Source organism: Octodon degus, unplaced genomic scaffold (assembly GCF_000260255.1).
Source record: "Octodon degus isolate 3935 unplaced genomic scaffold, OctDeg1.0 scaffold00041, whole genome shotgun sequence".
Classification (NCBI taxonomy): Eukaryota; Metazoa; Chordata; class Mammalia; order Rodentia; family Octodontidae; genus Octodon; species Octodon degus.
This window is the reverse complement of record NW_004524617.1, coordinates 9,703,744-9,723,206: the sequence shown is the minus strand read 5'-3', so window position 1 is coordinate 9,723,206 and position 19,463 is coordinate 9,703,744.

Sequence of the window (19,463 nt, the reverse complement as noted above, 5' to 3'; positions counted from 1 at the left end):
AGATTATATTTTAAAAAATAGGATAAAGAATTCTATGCTTCTCATGTTTGCACCTAAGTCCAAAAATCTCACCATATACAACCTTGAAGCCGGACAGTCTTTTTTTTTTTTCAAAGTGGAGATGTTTTCTACACACACTTCAACCTCTGCACTACCACCATGCATGAAGAACTCCAGTGGTAGCCTTGTAGATTTCTTTTGTATCTGGCAAATGATTCTAGTTCCAACTAAGCTAGAAGACCACACAACCTTTTGTACTTATGAAAAGGAGGCTATCTATAAACAGAAAACTCAGTTTTGTAATGCACCTTGATTATTATGGAATGCATGGTCTAAAGGAGTTTAAAGTATATTCTTAAAGCTTTGGTTTTATAAATCTCAAGTCTCTTTAATCATCTATATAGCCAGTTTATCTTTATCCTCACCTACCAATAGATATTACTTAGAATTTATTTATTTCCTCCATTCAGATCAAACTAAATTTGTTAAACACCTTAGCGAACAATATAGTAATGTTGATAATTAGGAGTCAGAGCAGTAGTAGTAGTATTAGGCATTCAATGTAGAACCTTCACACTGTGAAATATCTCCAGCCCCCTTTAAGTTATTTTTTTTAATTTTTGAGATATGGTCTCACTAATTTGCCCAGTTGAGGATTGAACTAATGAGTCTCATGACTCAGCTCCCCATTAGAAGCATAGATCACCATGTCCAATTCAATATAGTCACTATTATTTTGGTTTCTGCCAGGAAGAATGCCAAGAACAACTTTTTAATTTATTTTTTGGTCATTTTGTGACAGGATTTTGCCACACAGTCCAGGCTGCACTTGAACTCAGTTTATAGTACAGGCTGGTCTTGAACACACAACAATTCTCCTAGAGCAGTTTTATTATACTATTCAATGCATTCCTGTCCAACTCATCCCTGATCATGTCTAAATTACAGGTTTAGTAAATTATAACATTCTCCTAGTGCTGGTGCCAACTCCCCAAAAGGGGATTGACCCAACACTTACATTAAAAAAATATTTTTCATATCCTCTAAGTGCTGAGAAATTGTTTCTTGTTCCTTTAAGATGATAAATATAACAGAACAAAATGATAAACAGCATGTATACCCTGGGATTGTAGGTATTCCCTTAAGGCAAAGAATGGAGTTTGTTGCAATGAAATGATTTCCCCTAAAAAAAAGAGTTGGTATCCCATCTAATGAAACACGAATTAAATGAATTTTTTTTTCTCTAAAGACATGAGAGGTTGTTCTTGAGCATTGAGTTTCAAAAGACTAGTGTGGACGTACCACTAAGATAGCCTCTAATATTGTGTATGTTTTATAGGTTGTCTGACAATCTATGGAAAAAGTTACCAATAACATAATTGCTATTTATATGAACATTTCATGAATGGATTCATTGCATTAGTACAAAACAGCAATTCATTATTTTTGCCTTTTCTGTCAATTTGTTCTCAGAGATATCCATCAGAATGCTATTATCCTTCACATATTAGTACAGGAAGAGAATATTTCTAAATAATACAACATAAGAAATAGGGTTTTTCTAGTTTAGTCTTTGATGGAATTAGATTTCTGTTTCAGCAGCTGTCTGTGTCTTATTTGAAGAAATTTATTCTCTACATTGTACATGCCAGACCCATGATACTCTTGTCAATGGCAGGCTTGGACCAAATATATGAAAACACTTTCTACATAAATGTTTCTAAATAAATATTTATTTGTTATTGTTTTTCTGTAGTTTAGGGAAAGATCTACCGGGTGTTTAGGATCTTATTACTAGGTCGAACTTGCAGCGATTCTCCTGTTTACAGCCTCCCAAGTGCAGGGATTTCAGGCTTGCGCCACCACGCCCAGTCTCAATTGCTGTCTCAGTGTGTGCTCTGGGGGCAGGGCCGGCAAGGCAGGCTTGCGGATCAAACCCCAACCCCTGCACCTGCTTGCAGGCTCTTTAATCCCCTAAGCTATTTGTCTGGCCCTTACAGAGGTAAAATAAATCCCCTGAATAACAAATAAAATTTGTTTTCCAACTGAGACCAAAATTACATTTCTGATCCAACCTCAAAGGGAACGTATTATTAGTTTCAAATGGAAAAACAAAACCTATTGATATTCTGCAAAACACAAAATTCAGTGTGAAACGTGGATTCTAAAAGTGTATTCCAATGTCCTGTAGGTGTCTTCAAAATCATCCCCAGGAGTCTTGCAGCCAAATTATTTTCATCATAGGAAGACACTATTTGCCTTTTTCTTACTTGCTCACTAGTAGTACAGTGAAATTCTCCTGAGGTTCTGTAATATATATATATGGTGAGTTTTAGAAATATGTACATATGAGAAATGAAATTACTTCATTTAAGCCAGATATTTAAAAGATTTGCAAAGATGTAGAATAATATCCTAATTCTACATTTTATGATGGAAAATGTAGTTTTTACAAACATAAAACATATCAACATGCAATGAGATTATCTTCAATGATGCAATATATTTTATATTCTTTTAATTTTTTGTACTGGAGATCAACATATTCTCTTAAATTTTAATTTCTAATATAATAAATATCAATATATTTAACCAATTAAACAGAAGCATTTTGGAATACTCCCTAATTTTATTCAATATTAAATGGCTCGCCTGAGATGACAGAATCTGAGGACTGCTGATCTCAGCACATGACTATCTGTTCTGTGCTTTTTACACCTCAAAACAAAACAAAACAAAAACTTTGGTGTAACAAATTGTGAACAATTGAAGGATTTCTTTAAGTGAAACAAATATCTAATTCCATTATTTTCATGTGCCTTAAAAGATCTAATCCTAAGTGATTTTAGATATTACAGAGAGTTGAATTAAGCAGCAGCACTCTTGGAAAATTGCAATGTAGTGAAATACTAAAAAAAGAAAAGTCAAAGGGGCCAGGGAGATGGCTCAGTGGAATAAATGCTTCCCTGGCAAGCTCAAGGGCCTGGCAAGGGCCTGAGTTCAATCCCCGGTTACACACAGAAAAAAAAAAAAAGAAAAAAAAGAAAAAGTCAAGACACCAAGACAAAATTAACAATGAAAATAACATTTCCATGGAAAAATAAGTGTGACATTTACTTATTACACTGAATATTTTCTTACAGCATGTCAGAGCAATTTAAGTATTTTAAAATATTTATCCTAAATGTGATTATAAAGGTAATATTTAAAAATAATATGTAAACTACTTAAACTCATAATCGTTTTGCCTTCAAGTGTTTCTAACCAGGATTATTCATAGTCACCAAATGACAAATGCAAACCAATTTACTAACAGTATTTCAAGGGGTAGCAACCAATAACATTACATCTCTGTTGTTAAATTTAATTACAATATGCTTCTCTTTTCTTTTAAAAATAATTACTTGGGGCAATTGAGAATAAAGCTATTCTTTACCACCAACCTCTGACAAGACATCTAGGTCTTATGCTGAAATTGCTGGTTTAGGATTGGACTACTTTCGAGAAAAAATCTGCCAATCAAGTAAAATTGTGTGGTGGCTTGTCAATCTTTTTCCACAAGCAATTAAAGGAAAATGACCTACAGCATTTCCATTTGTGCAGTGAGAATTTAAAGGCCTGTCGCAAAAGGTGAAAGGCTATTTCATTAAGCTATTGCTGACAGAGAAAGGAGACCCTCTTGATGGGAGTTCAGCCCATAAATAATGTTGTCCAGGAAATAAACAGCATTAATGGTGCCCTGGGACTAAAAAGGAATTAGGGCAGTCTTACTAAATATAAAACAACAGGACCACACACAATAATTTGCTTTACATTGCTTCTGTGAATTTTATTTTTTTAATAACATTTTGATAGACTTCTTACAGAGTATTAAATTTGGCATTGTATATGAGTTTGGTCATTCTAGAGCTAGGGTAAAATGAAGCTAATAGGATTGTTTAAAATGTGAAAGCCTCATGGTTCTCATATTTAATAGAATTATTATTCTCTACCTAGAAAGTGTGATATACTTGGAAGAGAACGGTTTCAAGGTTCTGAAGACAGGTTTGGTTAATGTATTTCTGTCAAAATCTCAAGTATAATTATGTAGTAGTCTCCTTTTCTCTTCATGAAAGAAGTCAATAGCAATTCACCTTATTACTTTAAAATAGGGAGAAGATTAAGTGAACTAGTATGTATAATTACTGAAAACCAATGAACAGCATGGAAATTTGACACAGAGATGTGTGGAAATGTAGGAAGAAAATTTCTAATTACCCGTTGTGGTCAGTTTATTGCTGTTTTATGTACATCATACACACAGGATCACAAAGTAATAGTTGAAAAAACATGAACCAAATAAGAACATATTATTGGTGGTGGTAATAGAACAAAATGAGGAAAACTGCACAAACTCTTTAGGGAGTATAGTCTTGCTTCATGCCCCATCTTTTATATTTCTTTGCTAATTGAAAATGTTATTTAAGCTTTATGAACTTCAGTGTCTTCACAGATAGAGAAAACATAATTACCTTAAAGTGGTGGTTCTCAATCAGGTGCAATTTTCTCATTCAGAAGACATTTGGGAATTCTAGAGATATGATCATTTGTCACAACTGAGAGAAACACTACTGGCATCTCTTAGGTGGGGAATAGGTTTACCATGTTGCATCCTACCGTACAGGACAACTTCCTGGCTCTGAAAAACTACCTTTCACAAAACATTAACTATCTTGGAAGTAAGAACATTTGATTCACAGAGCTATAGTGAGGTATAAATGAGATTCTCTCCATGAACAAACTCAGCAACATACATAGGACATACTGAGTGCCCAAAATACTATTGGTTCCTATTAGATTTAACTTCCTGTGAGTACAAATGTATTATTTACAGCAATGTCCTAAATTTGGACTTACAGTTATCCCCATATATTTTGATATGTAGATGTCCAATATTGCTGAATTCTTTCTTAAACTATCCAATGAAGCACCCCAAATGTAAGCTTCAGGTATGATGTTTTTCTTCTAGATTGTAGAAATCTAATCATGTAAGATGGAGAAGAGAGAAAAAAAAAACAAGATTTCTCCAAAATATGCAGAGTACTGCCTGACAATTTGATGCTTATTTGTAGTATAATTTTCAGAAAGTCCTATATCTGAGTATTATAGAATTTAAATTCCTGAGTTGTGAATCTACTTTATGAAATGACTGTAAAAATTAATTGCACGTATTAATGCACTAATGACCTAAGTATATTTTCCAAACTCAAGTTTTCCTCACAGTTCTATCCTAGTCCCGAAGTTCAGATGCCTATATGGTTAGCATCTGAAAACATGAATACAATAGAACTTGATTACAAAACAAAATTTCAATGACTGAAAAATAAAAATTAGAAAGTTAGAGATAATTCCAAATAATGATACAGACATGAGATTCAGAATGTTGTATGTTTAGCTTTTGAAAGCATGAGTTGATACAAACTGACCTATCAAATTAGGTATCAAGATACTCAACAGCAATTCCATTCTAAGAGAAACAGGTAAAATAACCTCTGTTCCATTATTTTATGACATAGGGGAATTGATGAAATTTGGACGCAAGTGGTAATCTGGTTAGGTATATATGGAACAATGAATATATGAGTCCTAACCCATCATATACCAATGAGTAATTTTGCAGAAAGCAATGGATCAGGGAGATAGCTCAGTGGAATGAGCTCCTTCCTGGCAAGTGCAAGATACCAAGTTTGATCCCTGGTACTGCAAAAAATAAAATAAAATTAGAAATGATAAATTAGATGTCATTACTATATAGATACAACCTAAAACATGGTGCTCAATAACAAATAAAGGCAATTAACATATATATGTGTTTATTCTACTGAGCTATCTATCTGAGCCCAAAAATAATATTTATACAAACTACAAATGACATGAATAAAATATGCTCTAAAATTTGGAATATGTAGTGAAATGTTTCCTAATATATATCCCTGCAGGTAAGTAGAAAGGAAAAAAGTTATTTTGCATATACTAATAATGACATCTTATGAGCTGATGAATAGAAAATCTAAATTTAGATGTGATACAAAAAGGTGAAATGTGTTTTTACCACATATGATGTACAATATACACATTTCAAGAAGATACTATTGAAGAATTGCTTGCATCATATCCCAAAACTTTCACAGAGTGAGGATGATATGAACTGAAGAAAAATTGAGAAGTGTTTAAGAAAATATAAGAACTTCCACAGACAATTATTTAATTTCAATGGATCAAGAGGGGAAAGAGTAAAACTCTGAAAACATTGTCTGTCAAATGCTTTCATGATCCAGCTCTGAATAACAGAGGAGAAAATATAACTCATGCTAATAGTATGCTCATTGCAGGGGTTAATACTGAACTTTATTCAAGTTTATTCAAACATGTTACCAATGTAATATTTTAGGAATAAACTAATATTGAATATAGTTTATTTTTTAAGGACAGAATATATGTATTGGGAGAAAAAAGCTTTTGCCTGAGAGAAGGACAGAAGGGGGATATGAGCAGGTTGACCCTGAATATAATTTTAAAATAATACTCTACCAGCACTCAGGAGCCTAAGGAAAGAAAATTGTGAGTTCAATGCCATCCTGACCTTCATAATGAAACCCTGTCTCAAAAAGACAAAAGTAAGGCCCAATGAGATAGCTCTGTGGACTAAATACCTGCTTAAACAAATGCAGGAAACTGGACTTGAGCCCTTGCACCACATGCAGTGTGCGCTCTCCCACTGAGTCTTCCACCAAGACAAGGCGTGGTGTGGCATGCATGTAACCCTAGCATTGGGGAGGCTGAAAACAGGAGGATCACTATGAGTCTGAGCTGCATAGAAAGGACTTGCACCAAATACATAAAAAGACAATAATAATAATAATAATAATAATAGTAATAACAATAACCTAACAAAATTTTGTTTACATGGATTAATAGGCATTTGTAGCCAATAGTTTTAAAGGATTCATTTTTGGTAGACTTTTCCCACTTCCAATGAGTCTAGAACTTTAATGAATATTCGTGCTCCTCTCAACATACATTCTTTTCTTTTTTGTAGCTGGCTTTGTTTTTTAGTTTTTTTATTTTTAATAGTGAATTTTATTTTATTTTTTGTTCTTACTAATTTTATTGAAAATCAATAATAATTATATAACAAATTAAAAATTGTAGGCAAATATTGAAATGTGAAGGATATATGATATAGACAATGAATTTTAGAAAAATATTTCTGAAATGAATACATAAGATTAGTAATAGATTGCACATTGTGAAAAAATTATTTACAAACTTAAATGAATATAACAATAAAAATTATCTAAAATAAACATGAAGAAGAAAGAGTTTGCAGATCAGTCATATAATAATTCTTTCTGTGCCAAAATCAAATTTCTTGATTTTCAGCATACATTCTTTTTCTCCTTCAGTCGAAGGGGTCCCTACTACCTCCACCATGGGCAATTGCTCACTGCTGCCATTTTCCTACTCTAGAGGAGCAGTCCTTTCCTTATGTCCTGGTCTTTTAAAGAGGAGCCCATGGGGGCTTGCCAGTTAGCTTGGTTGTTTAAGCACCTGCCTGGGCAAACCTATTCAGGCTTGCTGGACTGCGGTTTGATCCCCAACTCCACATGCCACACCACACCTGCACTTAACACAGACTGAGTTATAAAAAAAAAGAAAGAAAGAAAGAAAAAGAAAAAAAATCCTTCTGGAGAAGAGCCCAGGTTCGGGGAGATGGCTCAGTAGAAAAAAGCTTTCTCTGGCAGGCTCAAGAGGCTGAGTTCAATCCCTGGTTTTGCCAAGAAAAAAAAAAAATGCCCAAAGCAGAGCTTTTCAAACTATAGTTTCAAACCTCATTCATCTTGGGAAGCACTCTATTACAGGATGGTTTGGGGTATCCTGAATATGTAGATTTTAATCCCTTTTATTTTAGTACTAACTCTTGACTTTCACTTGAAAATAGTTTGTTGATGCAATTAATTCATGTATTCACTATTTTATGTTACAATTTATTTTGTTCACTATTTTATTTTACAATTTATTTAGCTTAAACTCCTTGTGTATTAAAATTAATTTTCCCCAAATATTTTGTCACTTATTCACCTTCAATGTATTTACTAAAGCAAAATTGTCACCCTAATTTAATCCAGCCCTTGTTTAGTCAGGCCTGTATTTTAAACAACTATATGAGACAGATGAAATGAAATATGCATATAATATCCAATCACATGTGTATGAGCATGAATCCCAAAGGATCCTCTGTATTTTCTGGTAAACTTACTATACCACTGGACGAAAAACTTTCTCACTGTACAGAGAAGACTATTTTATATCTTCTTCTTATCCAATTGTCAACATCTCTTATTCCTTAAACAGCTCAATGAATTGACTTTGCAACCAAATAAAAATGTAAATCAAGAGAATTTCCTTTCCATTTTATTTTCAGGACTAGATGCACCAATGCATCAGATCACTTGCATCCCTTCTTGTAAAATTATTTAGCGCACGTGAGGTATTCTGATATGAAGTCTATTTTCCCAGTAGTATAGTAGGTTCTACTCCATCCTGTCTTTTTGAAAGTATCACTTTTCTCTCTCACTTGTATAATCATGTTTTCTTTCAACTGGATTATTTTCATCATCATATAAGGCATGCTGTTATTTTCATAATAATAAAAGAAAAATAAAAAAAGAAACTAGACCTTCCTTGACCAGTCACTTGCCATTGCCTTTTTAGTAGCAAAAATCCTTAAATGAAATCTTTTTTAAAAATTTTATGTATTTGGTCTAGGGTCTCACTATGCAGCTCAGATTTGTAGTGATCCTCTTGTTTTTAGCCTTCCAAGCACTGGGATTACAGGCTTGTGCCACCATGTCCAGACTCCTTCCCAGTTTAGTGCATCCAAGGGAGGGTCTGATAAGGCATGTGGTACTGGGGATTGAACCCCGGGCCCTGCTCTTGCCTAAAAAGTTGCTTGGTCCATTGAGCTATCTTACTTAAGTGAAATCTTGATAGTTGTAGTTTTCACCTTCTTTCTGACTATCTACCAGTTGAATACAGCTGAATATGTCAGTGTGTTATTTTTAACAGTACTACTGATTGTCATCTATGACAGTGTACTACAAGTTCAAACCTTCTACCACAGACAAACAGAAAATCATATTGAAGAAACTTTCATTTGAAAAAATCAGACAACTACCAGTAGGTCCATCAAAATTTCATATACAAAATCCAAAGTATAAGGTTAAATGCATTACTTTACCTCCCAAGGCCATGAAAATTGTTAAATATAGATTAGAAAGGCAAGAAGTACTAAGTAGGTGGTATTGGGCTCACGAGATGAACAAATCAAAGTGTAATCCATAGAGTTCAGGCATTTGCAGAATGCCAAAGAAAAATGATACTGGTTAGTCAAGGAAAGTTTTGGTTTGGAACTTATGAAGAGCTACAGCTCAAGTGAAAGCACAAAGCCTAAGTGCTCTTTTACAACCCAGTAACAGAGCAACCTTTGCTCTGATTAAAACCAGCCTTACATTGATGCAATGCAAATCAAGATGAAAGGAATGTATTTCTATTTTACATTTTGTCAGAGGAAACAAAAATAACCTACGAAGAAAAAAAATTTCATTTATAAATTAATCCATATTCCATGGACAGGATACCAAATTTATCATGCCATGCTAAAACACAGGGGAAATAAAATGTTAACAAATTATATACAATGGTATAAACTGGAGGACTATTTTTGATAGCAAGGAATGAGAAAAAATCCTTAAAAGCCATTTATCAGATGACTGGACAAGTTAGCTGTGGTGACTCAATAATGGGACTACTATAAATCTGTAAAAAAGAATAAAGATTTTTTTCATCTATGGAATTATATACAAAACACCCAGTTACATTAAAAGAGCAAAATTAAGAAACATATGTAGTGTGAAGAGCATGACCACTTTACATCCCAACACGTAAGAAAAACTTACCTAATCATTTCCTAAGAGGTTACAGTGATAAAAACTACATATCCTGGATATACCTTGGTTTTACACTTACTTTTGGAAGCATCTATATTTTTTACCTAACTATAACATATAATTAAACAAAATAAATACTTGAAGATCAAAAGTTATGTGAAATTAAACAAATTATATAAGGAGCTAGCGAATTAACCCCACTTAGATAAACTGTTCCAGATGGCTACAAAGGACATTGTTTATTTACTGATTGGCATATAGTCTGATGATAAAAATTGCCAAAACCAAAACTACAAAACAACTGGAACAACATCCTGTTTTCAGTAATTTCGGACTATGGATTAGCCCAGTAGTAATTTCCATCATCTCCTGAGCCATGATCTCTAAATACCAGTTCCTATTCACAGGAATTAGAGTCTCTGAATAAATGGAAGATTCTAGGTCTGATGCAAGAAATATGAATAGCTTGGCTTATATTGTATTGGAAAGCAAGGGACATTTCAAAACTCTTGAGGTTATACAAAAAGGATCTCAGAAACTAATATAAGTAATCTCCAACTAGCTAATATTACAATAATTTAAGTGACAATAATATAAAGATTACAGCATATCGCAACAGTTCACATGTACTTAATTCCAAAACTTATAATAGCATTGAATAAAATAAAGTCCAATGGGCATCTTTGGAAAATGCTAAGTAACTAAATTTTATTTTGAAACTGATAAAGGCAAAGACTCAACTATGCTTCCTGCTTATTTTATGAAATGTTGTTTATAGTAGTAAAACAGATGCTGAAAAGTTTCTTGGTATATGAATTACATTAATGATGGCAATTAAACAGAGTTCAGTAGCCAAAAGGAAACTTTCAGCACCAAAAATATCACTGTTTACTCAACCACAATTTTTTGTAGGAATAGGATACAATTTAACAAAATCACTAAGTTTACTTTATGCATTTCAATAAAAAAATTTTCAAAGAAATAGAGTTCAAATAAAGCAAATGAATAGTTACTTATGAGCTGGTGTTGAAAAGAAGTGCATCCGAGGATCAATCTAGCCTGTCTCAATCTAACTACAGATTTTGGAAAATGCAAAACACAAACACATGAAAAATAACACTATGGGGATAGAATGAAAAAGGTGTCACCCCAAAAAATTCTGCAGACACAAAATTACACATTATTAAACATAAAATATATCTATTTACTTATTTATGTATTTGCTACAGGGTCTCACTATGCAGCATGGATTTATACTGATCCTCCTGTCTCAGCCTTCCCAGAACTGGGGTTACAGGCCTGTGCCACCATGCCCAGTTTCGGAGGCTGTCACAGGACATGGCTATGGTTCTGGGGATTGAACCCAAGTCATTGCGCTTGCCAGGCAGGGCCTTAGATGGCAGAGCTATCTCCATGACCCTTAAACATGAAATATAGAAGAAAAATGCTTCTGAGATTGGAAAGCATATCAACCAATTTCAACTTGTGAATGCTAGTTCCAGGGAGAAACACTGGAACTGGTAAAATTGTATACTGAAATTGGGAAAATTAAAACACTGAATAGGTATGTACTTACTTTATGAAATTAGGTGATTTAAAACTTTTAGGTAGATGAATGATATTACAGTTTTATTTTTAAAATTGTGATATATATATATATATATATATATATATATATATATATTATTGAGATTATATGACATAATACTTGTTTGAAAGCACATTTACAGCCCTGAGTAGTTGATAATTATTATCATAAGTTAAAGTCAGAGAATACATTCCTCTTCAGCAGTTCTTTCTATATGATTGATTCCTTAAATCATATTATTTATGGAAAATGGGAATAAGGGGCAGAGGAGAGAGGGATGTAAATATTAAAACATATTTCCTACTTGTACCCAGGATGAATTTAATCATTATGTAGTACAAAATGAAGATAATAGAGTAAAAATTTAAAGTATATGTTATTTGTTTTTAGCTCAAAATAAAAATCATAGTAGGGGATTGGGGAGGATAAAAAAAAACTAAGCTGTATTATGTACATGTAAACACTTGCCAAGGTGCTTGAAAACTGCATGTACTGCAAACGTGTACTAATAAAAAAATTCTACATAGAAAACCACAAATAACCTTAAAAATACAATAATTGTTACTTAAAATTTTTTCAAAATGCATTAGATTGATGATCAGAATTTTATCCTAGTACCCTTAAAAAGAGAGTCACTTTTTTCTAACTTCTATACAGTTTAATCAGATTAAATTGGCAAGGGCAACAGATTTTTACTTGCTCAACAATTTAACACATAATTATTTTTTCTAGTTGCATTCAGAGAGAAAAATAATGTAGAATTTTAAACTGGTATGACACTAATGTTTTATTTTTAAAGTGATATGATGATTTTGTAAAACTTGAGAAATTCTAGTTAATAATTTATTTGTGTTCAATGTTTCAAGTTTTAAGTGGAGAAAACATACATATCTTTGCCTGAAGCAGAACAAATACCATGGCTTATGTTACCATTATTCTTCTGAAAACATGTAGAACAAGCTCTGCCCTCATGTAAAATAAATCACTCATAGTATGAAAAAAACTCATATCGTAAAGATAAATATTCATATATGTCTTTTATATGGTGTAACACTGCAGATACTGTCGTAATTTTATACACAGTATATAAATAAAAACATTTAAGAATAATGAAAAAGTTTAAATAAATTCTTTCATTCTGGATTATGTTTATTCACCTGACCTCCCATAAAACAAAAAGATTGGGGAAAAGAGAGCATGAAATACTGGTAATCAAATACTCTTCTGAAAGAACAGTACTAAGGTTGTAATTATATTTTAAACTTTCATTCAGATACTATGAAGGTCTCAAATCTGATGTTTATATGGATTTTACTGATTAAAGCTATGGATAGAAGTCTCAGTATTAAACCAAGTACTGGGTTCTAAAACATCTCCCAAAGATACCAGCTTTCTGGTTTACATAACATGTCTAATCACTGGGTCTAGGAAAAAGATGATATTGATACTATTTTCCAAATGTGTTGTGTGGCACAGCCAACTTTAAGAAAAGGAGATTATCCTTATGGGCCTCATGTAGTCGTGTGAGTCCTTATAATTTGGCCCTAGAGTTTAGGGAGTAATTCAGAGATTTGATCAAGAAAGCATGACTCTCCATTGCTATCTTTAAAGATGGTGAGAGCTGCACTGTAAGGAGAGAAAGCATTACTTAAGATTGGAGTTGAAATTGACCTAGGCTATAGCCAGGGAGAAGTTACACTGGACCAACTGGAATGAGCTCTAAAGAAAACTGCAAGCTCTGTCTGAGAACAGAGGCAGTGGTCACCTTGGTTTCAGTTTTGTGATAATGTGGTAGTCCACGCTGTGCTTCGCCATCTGATTCATATACCTGTAATAAATGAGTATGATTTTAAGCCAAAGAGTTTATAAAATGTGCTATGCCAACTTGGAAAAGCCTTGGATTCTATCCCCAGCTAAAAATATTCTAAAATATATTTCTTTTAAAAATTATATGTATTCCCATGTGATAAATTCTGACAGTAAATGTTTCATAAAGCAACAATTGCAGAAGTTATATGATCCTGAAGGTCAGTTTTGAGGTCAGTGCCTTTTGAAGGGAGGTCAGTTCTTAGTGCATAGTTCTGCACTGTATTCTATTTTTAAAATGCTAAATGGCTTTCTGAGATGCACAAAGGTAAGACAATTTTCCTTTAATTTTTCTTGCAAAGGTTGGTGGTTACTAGTATGGATCAAAGGGTAAACAAGTTGGGTGTGCTCTATGCTGGAAGATATTTATGGCAGCTTGAATGCTTTTTCTGAGACCCTGGGGTGATAACTAGGAGTAACTTATTACTTTATTATCGGCTGAATTTTTTTAAATGTATTAGTACAGGGTCTACAGGATCTCACTACACAGATCAGACTCCTAGTGATCCTCCTGTTATCAGCATCCCAAGTGCTGAAATTACAGGCGCCAGCCACCATGCTCAGTCTGTCTCCCTCTCAGTGCTCCCTGGGGGCAGGGCTGGCACAGCACACCAGGGATGGAAACCTGGACCCTGAGCTCTGCCTAAGAGGCAGTTTTGTCTTGTGAGCTATATGGCAAGCCCATCAGCTGAATTTTTAAATGCTAAGTGCATAAAACAGAACGCTAGTGGGTAAAGTCCCTGGAAAACAAATCCTTAAGAAGTTTCAGTGCAAAGGTAAAGTTGGTTTAAGGTGTATGTCACACACACACACACACACACACACACACACACTAGCACAAACACACACAGCTTTAGATTTTCCAGTTTTTATTTAAATATCTTTCAGGACTATTCAAGTAACTAAAAAATTTCTTCCATAAGTGTGTAGACTGTCTAAATGGGTTTTGTGAGAATTTACTTTCCTTGACTTCTCTAGCACTGGTCACCAAGATGTAAAGGATTTTCCAGGGCTTAATTTAGGTTTAGTTTTTGTTGATAAGAGATTTATTTTTAAGTGCAGTCTATTTCCTGCTATAGGGACAATTTCAGTTCTACCCTAAAATTTTTCACTGGTCATATAAAAGAATGACATGAATTTTCCTCAAAAGAAAATGAGCCTACATCAGTTAGTAAGGGTTCAATTCTGCAAGTATATAAAGAGATATGAATTCATATATTTTAATTTCACATGTCCATCTCATCTTCTTTCATTTCTTCATTAGTCTGCTAAAAGGTTCTCTAGTGCACAAATTATTTCATGTTATTTCTGGTTAAAATCAATATGATCAATATATGTTTAGAATGTATTCATTGTTAAAAATATACTCTCTTCCCCAAATTTTCTATTTCTCACCCTAATCTCTAAAATAGCACATAATTCACCTTATGTCTAACTACATATGCCAAGCAAGGTCTAGTATAGTGTGAAATATCAATTAAATCTTTATGTAATGTTTTCATGCTTATTCTATGGTCAACAAAGGTTCTGTCATGAGCCTTATTTTATTTTTAACAGATTTTTCATCTTCACTTTTGGCCTTAGATTTCAGTTCACGGTGTGTAGTTTGCTCTGTACAAAGAGTATATTAAATACATTTTTATCTATGAATAACACTGCAACATACATGAGACTATAGACTTTCACATGTTTTAATGGGATGAGAACATTAATTGGAAACCTGAAAAGAGGATGAGGTTAAAAGTCTTCGTCCTTTAATTTCATCTCTATTTTTTCCTAATATTATAGCCTTTAGAACATGAACTAAAAAATCTGTTTCCTAATCTCTAACTTTTCTACCTTAGAGGCAATTTTTTGGAATTAATAATATGTGAGTCACTTTGAGTTCAGCATATGAAAAGCCTCCTCTAAATGCTAAGGATTGGTGTAATTATACCATAGGGGACATTTGGGTTTATATTGTAAAGCATACATATTTATAGCTCTTTTATTTTAATGCTGGTTATTTTAGCTGAAGAAGCTATTTTTATTGCTGAGGATGCCTGGCATTTTCATGTTAAAATGTTTGAAGATAAAAAATAACTTCCTATGGTTGTTAAACCCAAAGGTCAAACATGCTTCACATATAAAAGGAATGTATATATTATCGATCATTTCTAATTATTCAACATATGTCATTAGTAGTTTGTGCTTTGAATGGAAGGATTCATTTCAGTGAAGCATTTCACATAAGCCTACTGTTCTACAACACCCTGAGATTTCACTTTGTTTGGTCATTAAGAAGTGGTGTTAGGGGCCAGGGAGATAGCTCAGTAGAATAAGTGCTTGCCTGGCAAGTGCAAAGTCCTGAGTTCAATCCCCACTACCAGAAAAAAAAAGAAAACAAGAAGTGGTGTTAGCTAAGAAGTATTTTTTTCCTGTTTTCTTCCACCTCACTGTATAGTTATTATTGAAAAGATGGTTACACTATTTTTATCATATTATACATATGTAGAAATACATCTATGACGCGGAAGCTGGTAATACATTAGCCATATAGAATCAATTATAATTCTATTCCTACATCATTTCAACTATTCAGGCAATCAGAAAATAAATAAATCATTTAAATACATTAAGTTCTATGCCAGGGATATAGCTCAGTGGAAGAATGCCTGCGTGACAAATGTGAGGTACTGAGGTTAATTCCCATTACCACAAAAAAGAGAACATCAAATTTTACAAATGTAGTTCAAATGTAATGTTATAAGGTCATATAGGAGACAGAAATTCTTTCCCTTTTTGACTAGGAAAATTTCAGATACAAAGGAGCCATTATATTTGGTGTACAACTTGAAAGAGAAGTTACATGATGTTAAGGAAAAAAATCATTATGTGGCAAAATAAAAATGAAACACTATGATTGATTTTAAACTTAGAAGAAGTTCACCCAGTTAGTTGGATCTTTGGGATTTTGTATTGTTATATCACGTCCTCTACATTTTTTCTTTTACACCTGAAATGTGACTCTAGGTGCTGACGCAGGTGTACCACAGAGTAACAATTATGCATATTTGCTCACCATATACATTTTCCCTTCTCTCCTCCTATTCATGCACAACAACTTCTCTTAATGTTGGATGCTAAAATGCTATTTTCTTGATTCCAACTTGGTAGTCAGCATGTCCTTGTAACCAAGTCCTGCCCAAAATTAAGTCTGTGTAGGAGGAAAGTAGTATCTGAAAAAAGCATCCTCCTTAGTTAAAAGAGATAGAGAAATAAAATAATGCAAACAAAACCTGCTAGTGACGGTATGGGTAATGTACAGTCATGTGTTCAGTATTTAGAATATCACTATGAAATAATAAATTTGAATTATTAATAATATTAATAATATTCACTCATCTGGGTATAGAAAAGATAAATCTTAAAAGAGTCCATTTACTTAATGACAAAGTTTTGTCTAAACCAATACTGGAAACCCTCATCTCTTGAATTTTGCTTAGATAACTAAATACTTGCCATGTTATGCCTAAGGTGTTTGATATTCAGACAGAAAGTGAAGTTAAGCTTTACAGCCTAGGTTGTATGGTAATAACAATAAACTTCTCTTCTGGACGGTTAACAAACTAAGTTTGCAGACCAAAAATTAGAGAAAAAGGAGGGCCGCAAGGAAAGCCAACATTTTGGCGCTAGCCTTCCAAGGTCAATTAAGACTCAGGACATATGAGAACTTGTACTGTAACATCATGTAACTCGGTAGTGTTCCAAATTTTCTGATCAAGGAGATTATGGGGCCAAAGAGGAAAGTGATCGATGATGTAGAGTGTGCCTAAGGAGGGTCACATGGAGAGAAAACATTCTCTCAGGTTTTCACAGAGAGCACATTGGCCAAGCAATGGCCGTGACTCATCCACATGGCTGACACTGACAAAGGTTCTACAATCTGAGGTACAGGATCTCAGGATAAATCCTGAGGGATTTCACTGACCTTATCAGACCCAAAAGCTACAACTCTTGTTGCATAGGTCCTGCTTTACCTTGGTCTTAACCTTCCAGTAGAAAAGTATAAAAACGAAGTATAAGAAGTAAAGCCATGGTGTTATGTTGAGCTGTAGTGGAATTAGGTCAACAATTTCTGACATTGCCAGTGAAGTGGAAGACCCAATAATATTATGGACTACTCGACTCTTTTGGAATATTTTGCTGAGTTTACACACCTATAATATTCAAATGATGGAACTAAACAAAAAAGAGAATACAGATGAATGTCCATTTTGTATCTGTATATTCAAAATGGTTAGGATAGTTATATAGTTACGTTCTCTTAATGAATAGAGTGATTTGTTCTAATGGTGTTTGCAAAAAGGATATCATGTCTGCATCTTATACATCAAATAACCACTAGGAAGAGCGTATGCAATGTGTTAATCATTGAAACTACCCTACCAATTTAATTCGAAACTGTCTCATTGCTATTTGTTTCTCAATAAAATTATGAGAAAAATAAAAATAATAAATAGTAGGATAACACTAACAGATAAATAAATATAATAGCTCTCCTTCTGTGCCACTCTATAAAACTTAGTAGATGAATTTACAAGGTTAATTACACATGTTTTATTATAGGTTTAGAATAATACAACTCCTAGAAATATTAAGAAATAGCTAACATTTTTTATTTTTTAAATTTTTTTGGTGGAACTGGGGATTGAACTCAGGACCTTGTGCTTGCCAGGCAAGTGTTTATTCTACTGAGCCATCTCCCCAGCCCCAATAACTAACATTTTAAAAGAACATTTTACTGCTAAGTAGGTTCATGGATTCTAAACAATAATACAGCTATTATTTTTAGTTCATTTGATTGGTTGAGACACTGATTATGGCACCAGGAATATTTTAAGTGCCAAATATAATTCACAATAATAAGATGACATGGTGTATGAATGTACAGTTTATAGCAGGGAAGACACAACTCAGAAATAGTATCAAACTGGGTCATGTAGCACACTTGAAAACTGGCACAATGTATGGATCTGAAGAGGCCAAGCTCAAGTATCTATTCTCTTCCTTTGGTGAGTGCCAAACCAAAGAACATTTTCTTTAAGAACTACTGGAATATACACAGGTCATTTTGAAACCAGGGTATCCCACATGGGTCTTCTCGTACTCTGCTGTTCACACAAGGAGTACACTTAATATGTAACCAACTCTAATGCTGAAGCCCTCTAGAGGTACCATGGGAATAATTAGAGAGGGAGTGTCTCCCCTCAATCAAGTGTATCCATTAATAATATGGAAATATCAATTGATTTATACATGGTGATACAAAATGTTCTAAAATTCTAGTAAGACACAAAGTTAGAAAACATTTACCAATTAATATGTTTCATGTTTTAGCTACTAGTCAGTGTTGACCAGATACATTCCTTACTTCAGCAGAACAACTCAAGCCAACATCGGGCCTGATGAAATTGACAGTAAGAGCAGAGACAACATGAAGAATTGCGTATCAATAATCTTATCCAACACAAATATTCCTGCCACAGTACACAAATGTGTAAATAGGTTTTCTTATATTAAAAGTTTCTGAAAATCAAGTAAAATATTTTGTCAAAGGGAAAAATTTAGATATGAAAAGCTATGCAAATGTGAAATTCTACCGATTACTGCTAATGCTCAGTAAATGGGTTCTTGTACATTTTGGCCCTATGAACACTTTATAGTCATTAATATTATCAAAGACCTCTAACGAGACTTTTTTTTGCAATTTTGTCTTAGTAAAATTTAGCCTATTTTTGTTTCAATATCTCATTTGGAATTTTTTTTATATTTTTTTCTTTTCAAAGTTTTATTGATAAACATATAGCAATGAGAGAGTTTCAAATCAAATCGAGAGTACAGTTTCAATAAATAATACACTGAAAATATTCTTCTTAGTGGTTAATTGCTGTACAAAATGCAGACTTGTGATCCTACTTACAAACACCATTAGAGAAAATCATTCTATTCATTAAGAGAATGCAACTATATATCTATCC